This window comes from Malaclemys terrapin, chromosome 12 (genome assembly GCF_027887155.1).
Source record: "Malaclemys terrapin pileata isolate rMalTer1 chromosome 12, rMalTer1.hap1, whole genome shotgun sequence".
NCBI lineage: Eukaryota > Metazoa > Chordata > Testudines > Emydidae > Malaclemys > Malaclemys terrapin.
The window spans coordinates 42,085,569-42,100,358 of record NC_071516.1 but is presented as its reverse complement, the minus strand read 5'-3'; the positions used below and the strand labels follow the sequence as shown (position 1 = coordinate 42,100,358).

At 50.9% G+C, this 14,790-nt stretch overlaps 1 long non-coding RNA gene across 1 annotated transcript; it reads right to left on the bottom strand.

Moving 5' to 3' along the window:
- Nucleotides 1-568: 568 nt before the first annotated feature.
- LOC128846341 (uncharacterized) lies at nt 569-5,245 on the bottom strand. Its single transcript, XR_008446767.1, has 4 exons — nt 5,169-5,245; nt 4,718-4,781; nt 1,066-1,117; nt 569-636 (listed from the first exon to the last, which is right to left on the bottom strand). It is a non-coding gene; the product is annotated as an uncharacterized LOC128846341 (long non-coding RNA).
- Nucleotides 5,246-14,790: the final 9,545 nt, after the last annotated feature.

Here is a 14,790-nt window from a genome sequence, read left to right as displayed (position 1 = left end):
GGGTGCAGGAGGGGTTTTGGAGTGCGGGCTCCGGGTGGTGTTTACCTCAGCCAGTTCCAGGGAAAGGGCGACATGTCCCTTGGCTCCTAGGCGGAGGCACAGTCAGGCAGCTCTGCACGCTGTCGCCACCCTCAGGTGCCACCCCTGCAGCTCCCATTGGCCGCGGCTCCCAGGCAATGGGAGATGCGGAGCCAGCGCTCAGGGTGGGGGCTGTGCATGGGGCTGCGGCCGTCCCTCCATCTAGGAGCCGAGGGACATGTCGCTGCTTGTGGGGAGATGCGCGGAGCCAGGTAGGGAGCCTGCCAGCCCCACGCCAACCGGACTTTTGACAGCCCAGTCAGCAGTGCTGACCGGAGCCGCCAGGGTCCCTTTTCGAACGGGTGTTCCGGTCGAAAACTGGACACCTGGCAACCCTAGCCAGGATGCTGGCAGCCAGCAGGATTCCTCTACTATTAAAGGTGCAGTACCCAGAAAAGAGAAGGCCGACATCTCAGTCACATGGCTACACGCGGCCTAGTGCACAGTGAGGAAAGTTGGCCGCACACACTTGGAAATCAGCAGCAGCTTTATTATGCAACAAACAACTCTATGCCATGTTAACTCTGGCCCGTCCTTCTGTGACGCTTGGAAAGGCTCCTATGAGGGGGGAAAAACACAGTAAAAACAATGATCTTCAGCTACATATTGATCTTCCAAACTCTCTGTTTCTATCCATCCAGCTTGCAGCTAAACACTCTACACTCATATTAAAATGACCATCGTTTCCACCTGAAAGGACCACGTTTCCTGCCCCTCTAGGGTTACAGGGGTGTACCCAGGGCCGGCACAACCCATTAGGCAACCTAGGCGGTTGCCTTGGGCGCTAACATTTGGGGGGCAGCGACCGCGGCGGCCGGATCTTCGGCTGCCCCCGTTGTCGTCGGTATTTCGGGGGCGGGACCTTCTGCCGCCTGTCGGGGGCGGCATTTCGGGGGCGGGACCTTCCGCCACCTAGGGCAGCAAAAACGCTGGCGGCGCTCCTGGGTGTACCTAGAGCTGTAGTGCACGGCCCGTGTCTGTGCTTACCTCGCTAGTCCTGGAACAGCTCCTCGGGAAACAGCACCTCAGCCCTTCTGGCCTGGAATAGGAAGAGGAAAGATTAATCATTCAAACACGTAACAGCCCATGTCACCGTGGGGCTGAAGGGCTCCTGCTACTCAGACTGCATCAATGGGCACAGAGACCGGACATAATCTGATCCGCTGCAAAGGGACCTAAGAGGAGAAAAACGTAGGGGAGGCAGAGCATCAGCGCCACCCTGTGGTGAGTGGCTTACATGACTAGTTTCTGCCTTACTTTTTTGGAAGAACAATACAAAGTCCTAATTAAGGGGGAACTGTTTCCTTGCAGTGAGCCCAGGACGAATTCCCACCAGAGGGGCTGCTGCTGGGCTAGTCTTTTAACTTGGACCCTGCCTTCCTTTGCAATCCCCAAGCCTCTTCAAGCGCAGTCAATTAGGACTCCAGGAACAGAGGTGGTTGCTTTGGGTAGGTCTACACTTGGGGCTATTTCGACCCTGCTAGCACGGGTGTAACAGCAGTGTAGACGGTGAGGCCTGGCTAAGACAAGTAAAGGGACGCTTGAACCCTATGGCTATGCACCCTACATGCCCATGCAGGGCCTCCCGTGTCTACGCTGCTATATTTAGTAGGGTAGAGTCCTGCCCCTTCCCCGCTGCCAGAGCCTTTCCCCACGGCAGTGAGATTCCAGTGGGGAAAGGCTCTGGTGGGGGGAGGCAGTGCGGAATGGCACCGGCAGCTCCCCAAGCTGAGCCTGGCTGCCCTCCCTACCACAGCCTTTCATGTGGAGCTACACGCACCCTACGTGCTGACGTAAGTGTAGACAAGACCTTTGTGTAATAAAGGCCAGTGCAGGATGGAAGAGGGACAGGGTCAGGATTTAAGGAGCATGGAAGCTTTTTTTTTTGTTAGCTGCTGTATGGAGATGGCTGCTGTGTTCGTAAAGGGACCCCTGGACCACAGAAATAGCTCAGGGTCTGGGACAGGGTGTCACATTTTTACTTGTCCTTCTGCACCTCAAAACCATTTTTTTTAATAGGCTACTAGTCAAATCCTGCAGTTGGGAGCCCAGTGTGCAGTGCACACAGCCCAGCTACACACCAGGGGTTATTGTAATCAGCGACTGCCCCAAGCCACATCATTCAGCTCTGGCTCCGGATCCAGATCTCAGCGTCCCCAAGTCCACCAGTGCTGGGTTTGGGGTTTCCAGTCTGAGCCCATCTCTCACTGCCATGATCATTTCAAAGCCTCGGCCAACACCCTCCAGTGTCCTGAGTCACTGATGCTGCAGGGCTAGAGATCCTCAGCTGGTGGGAATTTGCAGAGCTCCATTGCCGTCCATAGCGCTAAGCCAATTAGCACCATCCGAGGAGCTGGTTCCTGGCGTCTGGTACTGACTAGTGAAGGACTAGCTATGGGCATTAGCAGACTGAATCAAAACTTGAGTTCCATCCAGTCCAGGACCCCATCTCTGACAGCAGCCAGCACCTGGTGGTTCAGAGGAAGCTGTCAGAATCTCACAGTAGCAGCTGTGAAAGAATCTGTCTCCCAGATCGGCTTTCTACAGATCTCTAATAGGCCTTTGTCCTTATTCTCCCCCAAAGCGGAGTGACGTTAGCGCAGGAAGGAACAAAGGTACCTGTTCTAAATAGAGTTCAGCCTGAGAATTAGTCTGAATCCAATATGCCGACAGGCTGAAAAACATGAAGGGCCCAGCCGGCTCTGTAGTGCTCTGCGCTTTCCCAGCCAGCCAGGTCCTTCCTGAAGCCGTTGTTCAGAAAATAGGGGTCTCCTCAGAATCGCCGTGGGCTCATGTGCGCATGGTGGCTGGGGTGGGAGACTCAGTGGGGACAAGAGCCAGAGTCAGTCCAGAGCGACTGTAGGAGAACTACGCTGCGAGCTGGACTGTCCCCGTCCCAGGCAAACCAACAGGCTGCTTTCATGGTTAACGTGGTCTTGCCTCCAGCTTTCCTGTCTTAGTTTTAAGCAATTTTCCCGGCCTCCTGAGAATGTGAATAACTCCCGTAGGCTCGCTGATCATCGGGACCACACTCGCCCGGAACCTACCCCTTGCCATCAGCTCCCTCACTCCGTGCCCATAACTCTCCTCCCACAGTCCAGGGACCAGTTATTTTGCCCTTTGCTGTATTTTGTCTAGAGTCTCCTCTGTAAATGTGTGTGTGTGTGGGAGGGTGGGGGTGGGGGAGGGGTGAGAATTGCCATATGAAAGGTGGCGAGGAGAGAGCTTGTCTCTAGCTCTACAGAGCTTTGATCTCCTTGCTGTGATTCACACCCTTACTGCTGCGTAATAGAGGTGAAGGAGGCATGGCCCATCTAGTGGCACTAGCCCATTTCAGCCATGAGGACAGAGGTTGCTGTGCTCTGGGTTTATCCTGCCAGCCAGGGGCTGGCCAATCACTGTACTGTTATGTAATAAGGGTCCCCTGTGGAACACATAATGAGCTAGCCAGGGTCAAAGGTTACTTGGTCCGTCCTCAGCCATGAATTTTAGCAGGCGGATGCTGCTCCTCCCTCTTTTCTCCTCTTTGTGGACTTTGGCGGTGCCCAGCAGTTCGTGTGTTGGGGGATCAACAAGGAAAAAAGAAGTTTAGCAACAGCAGAGAAAGGGGAGCCCTGGATTAGCTTTATTCCAGCTCAATCATCACACTATTAATGACGGAAATGGTCTCTGCTCTGTCCTTTGTAGGGCTCAAAGAACACATTCCCTTCTCCATGGGCCTGGGCCAAAGCCCATTAAAGACAACAGAGAGACTGACTTCCGTGAGCTTTGTTTGGATCAGGCCACCTTGAACAAAGAGGGGTTGGACTCATTCCTGCATCTCTAGGCTTAGCCTATAACCATCTCACTGTCCACTATTTCCTTTGACTGACGGGCTGGTCTGACCCTCACTCAGATCCCGGACTAAGGAACTGGATCTGGGGAGTTTGTACCCAATATCCCCCACCTCCTCCCTCTTTACATCTGAGGGTCTCTCTGATGAGTCCTTGCTGAGGACTGTCAAGTCATATTGCCCAGGCCTGATCTTCTTTGACTAAACACCAGGAAATATGGGCTTCCAGGGCTCCATCTGTGTCTTTGCATTAACCAGGTGTATCTTCCTGCCTCATTTAACTACCAGGCTCCTCTGATCAGTGAAGCAGCAGAAAAGCTTCCTGACTCAGGACACAGAGTAACTCTGCTGCTCAGTGCAGCATCTGCCAACCTGCCAGCCTTGAGGCCCAGCCTGTGATATGGTTCTGCAGATCCTAGGCTCAGTGCAGATCCTGGCAGCTGTGTGGGAATGTGCCTGAAAGCCACTTTTGTGCGCCACCCCCACCAACTTGGAGGCCATCTGGCCACTGGGCCAGCCCCCAGCATAAAGCAGAGAAGCCTCGGGGATGCCGCAGCCATGCCCCCTCTCCCTTGGAAACACCTCCCTCTCCTGAGGCTGGGAGGAGGGTGGTGTTGGAGCCATTACAACAGGCCGATGGCGCCCATTACAGAAGAGGATCATCAAACAGTGGATGACCAAAGCATACAGTACAAATTAGACCCCATTGGTGCCATGACAGGGCCTCTGCGTCCCCATTGCCATCTCCTTGACCCACACCCTGGGACCTCTGCTTCCTCACTACACTAACCTAAGGATATTACTTACGTTCACGTACCAAGTCCAGGCCTTCTGATCTGGGTCTGTCTGCCGGCGTGCTGGACAGTGCGCCCTAGGGAATCAACACAACGGCTCTCCTGTCAATGCTTACATTCTCCAGGGCGAACTTTCAGAGGTTCAGCCTCTCAACAAAGAGAGCAGTTTTCAAGACGTCTCACGGGAAATCAAATGCAGTCACAATCTGGGAAATTACCGAGGGACTGATGGCCGAATGCTACGCTATTTCCACTGTTCCAGGGGGATTTCCTCAGAAGTATCTGGATGATTATGGTTTCAACACAATCCCTGCCTTTTACATAAACCCCAGGCCACCCCACTTACAGGTCAAGAAATGAGGATGCAAGGTGGCCCAGACATAAATATGGGGCACTGCCAGTTGTGAAAATATGGGACTGAGCAACGCTCTGCAATCTCAGTTCAACAAGTCAACAAAACTTACCTCAGCAAAGAAGGCAACTGAGGTGAGCGTGTGCTTCTTCCTGCTCCACTTGGGCCTTGGGCCTGAAATCCTTCCCTCTCTCATGTGGGCCTCTGGAACATAAATACCCATGAGTAACAGGGAAAGCAAGCTCTACAGAGCAAATCCCTACGGCAGATGGTAGAAAGAATAGCTTATACTATCTATCTATCATTACATGTTAATTCACTTACAGCATTTAGGCCTCCCCATTGTAACTGAATGGCTCACAGTCAGAAGCTGGGATGTATCTGTTGAGTGGCTGGATTGTACGATGAGAGTCCATGCATAGGCTCAGGCCAATATCTTCCTATGTCACTGTCCAAAGTCTGGCACTAACATTCATATTCAGGCATCTAAACGAGTGGATTGATTTTCAGAGGAGCTGAACAGCCACGGCTTCGGCAGATTCGAGTGAGGAGTTCTTGGTATTCAGCATTTGAGAAAGGTCAGGCCATTTATTTAGGTGCCTGAGTGTGGCATTGCAGCCTCTGTCATGGGTCGTTTACAATGAAGACGGAATCAACATCATCTCGGCACGACAACCAAGTTCAGGATCTAATCGAGCTGTATCCTCTCTGTACTGCTGTACGGCTGCGAAACATTGGGACTGCGCCACTCAGAGTGGGCAAAGCTGGAGGCTTTCCACATAAAATGCCAACGTTGTATATTGGGCATAGAGTGGAACGACTTCATTTGTAAAGCAGATGTTTATGGTCGCTCCGGTCTACAGACTACTGGGGCCATTGTCCGCAGATGGCATCTTATGCTTTTCAGACATGTGGAGAGTATGCCACACGACGAGGCCTGCACAACATGCGGCCCGTGGGGGCTTACTGTGCGGCCCGCGGGGGGATTCTAAACCCCACACACACAAAGTCCCGAGGCTGGCGTGACGGCGCTCCTGGGGCAGCTCCTGGTGGCGTGCCTGCCCGCCGACAGGAGCCAGCAAGGGAGGACACGGGGATGGAGCCCTCGCGCGCCGCCGCGCCTCCACGCCCCCCCCCAACCCGGCCCCAAGTGGGACACGGAGCCCGCGCGTGCCGCTGCCCCTCCCCACTGCCCCAAGCGGGATACGGGCACGGAGCCCTCGCCCCCCCCCCCCCCAGCGGGACACAGGGCTCAGCCACTGCCCCAGTCCTGAGAGATTTTTGGCCCACCCCCGTCCCGGGACTCGTGCCCCGTCCAACCCCCCGCGTTCCTTGATGCCCCCCCCGGGACCCTGCCCCATCCACCCCCTTCCCTGCCCCTGACTGCCCTCCGCCACCCCATCCAACTCCTCTCCTGATTCCCCATCCAACCACCCCTTCTCCCTGTCCCCTGACCACCCTTGGAACCCCTGCCCCTGACTGCCTCCCACCACCCCATCCAACCCCTGCTCCTTCCTGACTGCCCCCCGGGACCCTTGCCCCCATTCAATCCCCCTGTTCCCTGCCATCTGACCGCCCCGACCTCTATCCAGCCCCCCACCACCCCCCTGAACTCCCCTGCCCTCTATCCAACATCCCCTCCCTGCTCCCTTACCGCGCTGCCTGGAGGTGGCTGGCGGCGCTACAGCCGCGCTGCTCAGCTGGAGCAGGGCCACGCTGCCACCGCGCAGTGCCTGGAGCACCAGGTCAGTCTGAGCTTGCAGCCCCCCCGCTTCCCGCCAATCAGCTGTTCGCGCAGGAAGCCTGGGAGGGCTGAGAAGCAAGCGGCGGCTTCACACTCAGGCCCAGGGAGGCGGAGCGGAGGTGAGCTGGGGCGGGGAGCGGTACCCCTGCGCGCCCCTCCCCCCGGGTTATCTGCTGTGGCGCAGAAGGCTCCCCCCACCCCAGCTCACCTCCGTTCCGTCTCTGCCTCCCTGGGCTTGAGCGCGAAGCCGCTGCTTGCTTCTCTGCCCTCCCAAGCTTCCCGTGCGAAAAGCTGATTCGCGGGAAGCGGGGGGGGAGGGGGAGAAGCGGGGCGGAGTGTTCAGAGGCGGAGGCGGAGTGGAGGTGAGCTGGGGCTGAGGAGCGGGGCGGAGAACTGGAGCACCCATGGGGTCGGCTTTTAAGGTGCCACTTTTGGATAATGTGCTCAGGGGGAGCAGCCGCTCCCTCTGCTCCCCCCTAGCTACGGTCCTGGTCACTTCAACTTACCGGTTGTTAAATTTAGAAGCCCTTTTAGAACCGGTCCTGCGCAGGACAACTGGTTCTAAAAGGACTTCTAAATTTAACAACCGGTTCCCGCGAACCGGCTCCCGCTCACCACTGGAGACTCCCCTTGCCACTCTCACCCTAGGAGCCAGAGACCTCCCAGCAGGGCTGGTGAGTGCGGCCAGGGAAGGGGGAAGGGTGTGGTGGAGTGAGTGTCTGGGAGGTGTGCGGGGGGTGCTGGGCTGTGAGGGTGTGGAGGGCGCTGGGCAGTGGGGGAGGTTTGTGTGTTTTGGGGTGCTAGGCAGTGGGGGCCTGTTGGGGGGTGCTGGGCAGTGAGAGAGATCTCATAGACTCATAGACTCTAAGGTCAGAAGGGACCATTATGATCATCTAGTCTGACCTCCCGCATGATGCGGGCCACAAAACCTGACCCACCCACTCCTGGAAGAATTCTCTCCCTTGACTTAGCTGTTGAACTCCCCAAATCATTATTTAAAGACTTCAAGTCGCTGAGAATCCTCCAGCAAGCGACCCCTGCCCCATGCTGCGGAGGAAGGCGAAAAACCTCCAGGGCCTCTGCCAATCTACCCTGGAGGAAAATTCCTTCCCTACCCCAAATATGGCGATCAGCTGAACCCCGAGCATGCGGGCAAGATTCTCTAGCCAGACCGCCTGGAAAAGTTCTCTGTAGTAACTTTTAATATCCCATCATTGACCATTGTTATTGACCTATTGACTAAAATCACTGTATCCCATCAAACCATCCCCTCCATAAACTTATCAAGCTTAATCTTAAAGCCAGAGAGGTCTTTCACCCCCTCTGTTTCCCTTGGAAGGCTGTTCCAAAACTTCACCCCTCTGATGGTTAGAAACCTTCGTCTAATTTCAAGCCTAAACTTCCCGACGGCCAGTTTATATCCATTCGTTCTAGTGTCCACATTAGTACTGAGCTGAAATAATTCCTCTCCCTCCCTGGTATTTATCCCTCTGATATATTTAAAGAGAGCAATCATATCCCCCCTCAGCCTTCTTTTGGTTAAGGTAAACAAACTGAGCTCCTCGAGTCTCCTTTCATACGGCAGATTTTCCATTCCTCGGATCATCCTAGTGGCCCTTCTTTGTACCCGTTCCAGTTTGATTTCATCCTTTTTAAACATGGGAGACCAGAACTGCACACAGTATTCCAAATGAGGTCTCACCAGTGCCTTGTATAACGGAACCAGCACCTCCTTATCCCAACTAGAAATACCTCGCCTAATGCATCCCAAGACCGCATTAGCTTTTTTCATGGCCACGTCACATTGCCGACTCATAGTCATCCTGCGATCAACCAGGACTCCAAGGTCCTTCTCCTCTTCCGTTACATCCAACTGATGCGTCCCCAGCTTATAACTATAATTCTTGTTAGTTATCCCTAAATGCATAACCTTACACTTCTGACTATTAAATTTCATCTTATTACTATTACTCCAGTTTACAAGGTCATCCAAATCTCCCTGCAGGATATCCCGATCCTTCTCCGAATTGGCAATACCTCCCAACTTTGTGTCATCCACAAACTTTATCAGCCCACTCCTACATTTGGTTCCGAGGTCAGTAATGAATAGATTAAATAAAATTGGACCCAAAACCGAACCTTGAGGAACTCCACTGGTAACCTCCCTCCAACCTGACAGTTCACCTTTTAGTACGACCTGCTGCAGTCTCCCCTTTAACCAGTTCCTTATCCACCTATGGATTTTCATATCGATCCCCATCTTTTCCAATTTAACTAATAATTCCTCATGCGATACCGTATCAAACGCTTTACTGAAATCGAGGTATATTAGATCCACCGCATTTCCTTTATCTAAAAAATCTGTTACTTTCTCAAAGAAGGAGATCAGGTTGGTTTGGCACAATCTAACTTTCGTAAAACCGTGTTGTAATTTGTCCCAATTGGCATTGACCTCAAGGTCCTAAACTACTTTCTCCTTCAAAATTTTTTCCAAGACCTTGCATATTACAGATGTTAGACTAACAGGCCTGTAGTTACCTGGGTCACTTTTTTTCCCCTTCTTGAAAATAGGAACCACATTAGCTGTTCTCCAGTCAAACAGTACCACCCCCGAGTTTATGGATTCATTAAAAATTATCGCTAACGGGCTTGCAACTTCCCGTGCCAGTTCTTTTAATATTCTCGGATGAAGATCATCCGGTCCGCCCGATTTAGTCCCGTTAAGCTGTTCAAGTTTGGCTTCTACCTCGGATACGGTAATGTCAATCCCCACTCCTTTATTCCCATCCGTCTCGCTTCTACTATTCCTCAGCCTTTTATTAGCCTCATTAAATACCGATGCAAAATATTCATTTAGATATTGTGCCATGCCTAGATTATCCTTAATCTCCACTCCATCTACAGTCTTAAGCGGTCCCACTTCTTCTTTCTTTGTTTTCTTCCTATTTATATGGCTATAAAAGCTCTTACTATTGGTTTTAATTCCCCTCACAAGGTCCAACTCTACTCAGCTTTTGGCTTTTCTCACTCCATCTCTACATGCTCTGACCTCAATAAGGTAGGTTTCTTTGCTGATCCCCCCCTCTTCCACTCCCTGTACGCTTCCTGTTTTTTCTTAATGACCCCTCTGAGATGCTTGCTCATCCAGCTCGGTCTAAATCTCCTGCCTACGAACTGTTTTCCCTTTCTTGGGATACACGCCTCTGACAGCTCCTGCAACTTCAACTTGAAATAATCCCAGGCGCCTTCCGCCTTTAGATCCCTAAATATGTTAGTCCAATCCACTTCCCTAACCAGTCTCCTTAATTTATTAAAATTAGCCCTTTGGAAATCGTAAACCTTAGTCTCTGATTTAATTCTGTTAATCTTTCCATTTAGTTTAAATGGAATTAGCTCAAGATCACTTGAGCCAAGGTTGTCCCCTACAACCATTTCCTCAACGAGGTCCTCACTACTCACCAGCACCAAATCTAAAATGGCAGCCCCCCTCGTCGGTTCAGCAACTGCTTGATGAAGGAATTCATCAGCTATTACGTCTAGGAAAATCTGAGCCCTATTATTGTTACTAGCATTTGTTCCCCAATCTATATCTGGGAAGTTAAAGTCTCCCATGATTACACAGTTCCTATTAGTATTTACTTCCCTAAAAACGTTAATGAGTTCTCTGTCCATATCCAGGCTAGATCCCGGCGGTCTATAGCACACCCCAAGCACTATCCCAGGGGAGGCTCTAGTAGTTCTTTTACCCAATGTGAGTAATGCCCAGACAGACTCCGTCTTATCCATTCCATCGCTTATTATTTCTTTACAGTTTACCTCATTATTGACATACAATGCTACTCCCCCACCTTTACCTTTGATCCGGTCTTTCCTAAACAGCACATACCCTTCCATACCTGTACTCCAGTCATGACTACTGTTCCAGCACGTTTCAGTTATTCCTACGATATCCGGTTTCATTTCTCGGACCAGGAGCTCCAATTCCTCCATTTTGTTACCTAGGCTTCTCGCATTGGTGTATAAACATCTTAATTTATGCCTTTTGGCCTCTCTCACATTCATTCTTCCATTTGATATGGACACCGTACTGCTAGTATGACCCATTAGTCTGGTATCTACCCCCCTCTCCTCCTTATGTCCAATCTCTTCCCCCTGGCTGTATCTGTTCTTATCTCATTGTCCTCCCTCTCAATGTTATAATCTGGTGTGGAGATTAACTGGACGTCTCCCAACCGTCTCCCCCAAATTCCTAGTTTAAAGCTCTTTTGATGAGATGAGCCAGCCTCCCTCTCAGAAGTCTATTTCCTTCCCTACTCAGGTGAAGTCCGTCCCATGAGAACAGTTTTCTGTCCCCGAAAGCCTCCCAGTGACCATACATCCCAAAGCCCTCTTTATAGCACCACTCCCTTAGCCAACTATTTATCATCACAATCCTTTCACCCCTTTACTGCCCTTCTCTAGGAACAGGCAGAATCCCACTGAAGATGATCTGAGCCTCAAATTCCTTAAGCGTCTTCCCCAGCCTGGCATAATCTCCCTTGATTCTCTCTAGCGAGAACCTAGCCGTGTCATTTGTTCCTACGTGAAGGATGATCAAGGGGTTCTTACCTGCTCCTTTTAGGATCCTTTTCAGCCGCAAGTCCACATCCCGTATCTTAGTGCCCAGGAGACAGCACACCCTTCTGTTCTCTGGGTCCGCCCTGGTTACAGGCCTGTCCAACCTCCTCAGTAAGGAGTCCCCAATCACGTACACCTGCCTTTGCCTGGTGGCAGTGCGATCTACTAATCTATCCCCTGTTCCCTCTAGTTGCAACCCCTGTCCATTCCTATTTTCCCTTATAGTCCCCCTTACGTCATCCTGTATCCTCCCAGGGCCCAGAATTGGTGCTGTCTCCATCAACTCCTCCCCTCTTTCTATGGGACTAGCTGCTCGTTTCTTTTTCCTCACCCTGCCCCCTTCAGTTACCACCTGCTGCACCCCTTCCTCGTTCTCCAAACCCCCAAACCTGTTCCTGAGCTCTATTTCTCCTTCACTGGCCCTCCTTTTCCTTTGCCTGCTTCTCACAGTCACATGCTTCCACTGCCCTTGTTCTCCCCCCGGCATTCCCCCCTCACAGGTCTTAGCCCCTGCTACCACCTGTACCCCTGAGCATTCCCTTTCAGCCCCCACTTGCCTTTGCTCCATCAGGTGCTTGAACCCCTTTCTAAACTCTATCAGGGTATCTACCTGCATCTCCAAGCCTCGGATCTTTTCTTCCAGCAGTTCTATTAGGCGGCATTTCATGCACACATACCTCTGTTCAGGTACCGCTGCTAGGACCATGTACATACCGCAGCTGCCGCATGCAATCATCTGCATTATGTCACCTGCGGCTTGGCTCATGGCTGCTGTTGCCTGGGCCCGCCTGCTCAGCTGTGCCCTCTGCACCTGGGGAAACACAGCACACAGGGCACCACGCCCTCCTGCCTCCCCTTCCACCTCCTCCAATGGAACTCCCACTCAAACTCCCCTGTTAGCAGCCCTGTTCGCTGCTCGCAGCTGTTGCCGCTGCCTGGCTGGGTGGCCGCTTTTATAGGCCCTCTCCTCAGCCAAGCTCCGTCCCCTAATCAGGTCTCAGCTGCCCGCCCAGCACGCTGCCCCTACAGGCCTCTACACATACAAGCAATACAAAGACAGATGCAAATACAGGTACCTGCTCCTCCAATGGAACTCCCACTCAAGGATCTGTGTGTGTCAGGGCACTGGGGGTCTGTGTGGGGCATTGTTTAGTTGTGGTGGTGGGGCTGTGGGGAAGGGCACTGGGAGGGAGGGAGGAGAAATCTGTGTGTATTGGGAAACTAGCAAGTGGGGGGTTCTATGTGTGGTGTTGATGTGTATTAAGAGTTACCAGCTGGATTGAGGACTGATAGATTTGGACAGAGTTTATGTTGAATGGGCAAATGAAAAAGATCGCAGGGAAAAACAATCAGGTTAGTTTAGCAGTCTTTGACATTTCGACCAATAAAGAAATTAAAATGCATTTGTAATTACATATCTTATTCTTGGCTGATAATCATTTATTGATATTTTTAGGAAAATTTTCCATTTAAAACACAAACTTTTGTTTTTCTTTTTTTACTTATGATGTCTCTATCTGAAAACCCATATAAATTGACACAAATTGAAAATTAAAACTTTTTAAATGTATAAGCGTTTTACTCACTTGGGCGCATTTGCCTCATGGCACACAAATTTGAACTCTGCTTCAAAAATTTGCACAGAAGAAATTTTTCTTTTACTTTAATTATACTACCTTAGGAGCCCGCTATAACATAGTACCAAGTTCAATACAAAGTCATATAAAAGTTATACCAAAATGCATAATGCAGAGATTTATCTACAACTGCATTGATTGACTGCTGTGTGCAGTAATATAGTGACCCCTGGACCTACAGGCTTCCACACACCGTCAGTGCCTTGAAAATTTGCTGTTCTCTACTAAGGTTTTTCGCTAAACTGGCTGCTTTAATTATTTTTTCATTTGGGCTCAATTTGGCGAGATTGGGATGCTTAGTTTCAAAGTGCCACCGAAGGTTGTATTCTTTCGGAACGGCTAATGTTTCGTGACACATGAGGCACAGTATTTTGTCTTTGGAAATAGTACATAAGTATTTATTCGTCCATTCAGTGTTGAAAACTCTGTGCTCTGATTCTATTTTTCTCTTTTTCTTTTCACTCATGGTATCCATTATGAAGCTCAAGATTTTGTTGAATAAATTCACACACAAGGGAAACACTCACAGTCACACACAAAGAGAAGAGATATCTCACGGCGCATGGCACACTAGCAAGGCACTGATGGTGTGTGGAAGCATTATGCATTTTGGTATAACTTTTATATGACTTTGTATTGAACCTTGGTACTATGTTATAGCGGGCTCCTAAGATAGTATAATTAAAGTAAAAGAAAAATTTCTTCTGTGCAAATTTTTGAACCAGAGTTCAAATTTGTGTGCCATGAGGCAAATGCGCCCAAGTGAGTAAAACGCTTATACATTTAAAAAGTTTTAATTTGCAATTTGTGTCAATTTATATGGGTTTTCAGATAGAGACATCATAAGTAAAAAAAGAAAAACAAAAGTTTGTGTTTTAAATGGAAAATTTTCCTAAAAAATATCAATAAATGATTATAAGCCAAGAATAAGATATGTAATTACAAATGCATTTTAATTTCTTTATTGGTCAAAATGTCAAAGACTGCTAAACTAACCTGACTGTTTTTCCCTGCGATCTTTTTCATTTGCCCATTCAATATAAACTCTGTCCAAATCTATCAGTCCTCAATCCAGCTGGTAACTCTTAATACACATCAGCATCCCACATCACATCAGCACATCTTAATACACATCAGCACCCCACTCGCTAGTTTCCCAATACACACAGATTTCTCCTCCCTCCCTCCCAGGGCCCTTCCCCACAGCCCCACCACCACAACTAAACAATGCCCCACACAGACCCCCAGTGCCCTGACACACACAGATCTCCCTCACTGCCCAGCACCCCCCAACAGGCCCCCACTGCCTAGCACCCCAAAACACACAAACCTCCCTCACTGCCCAGCGCCCTCCACACCCTCACAGCCCAGCACCCCCCGCACACCTCCCAGGCACTCACTCCACCACACCCTTCCCCCTTCCCTGGCCGCATTCACCAGCCCTGCTGGGAGGTCTCTGGCTCCTAGGGTGAGAGCGGCAAGGGGAGTCTCCAGTGGTGAGCGGGAGCCGGTTCGCGGGAACCGGTTGTTAAATTTAGAAGCCCTTTTAGAACCAGTTGTCCTGCGCGGGACCGGTTCTGAAAGGGCTTCTAAATTTAACAACCGGTAAGTTGAAGTGACCAGGACTGTAGCTGGGGTGGAGCAGAGGGAGTGGCTGCTCCCCCTGAGCACATTATCCAAAAGTGGCACCTTAGGAGCCGACCCCAGGGGTGCTCCAGCTCTCCGCCCCGCTCCTC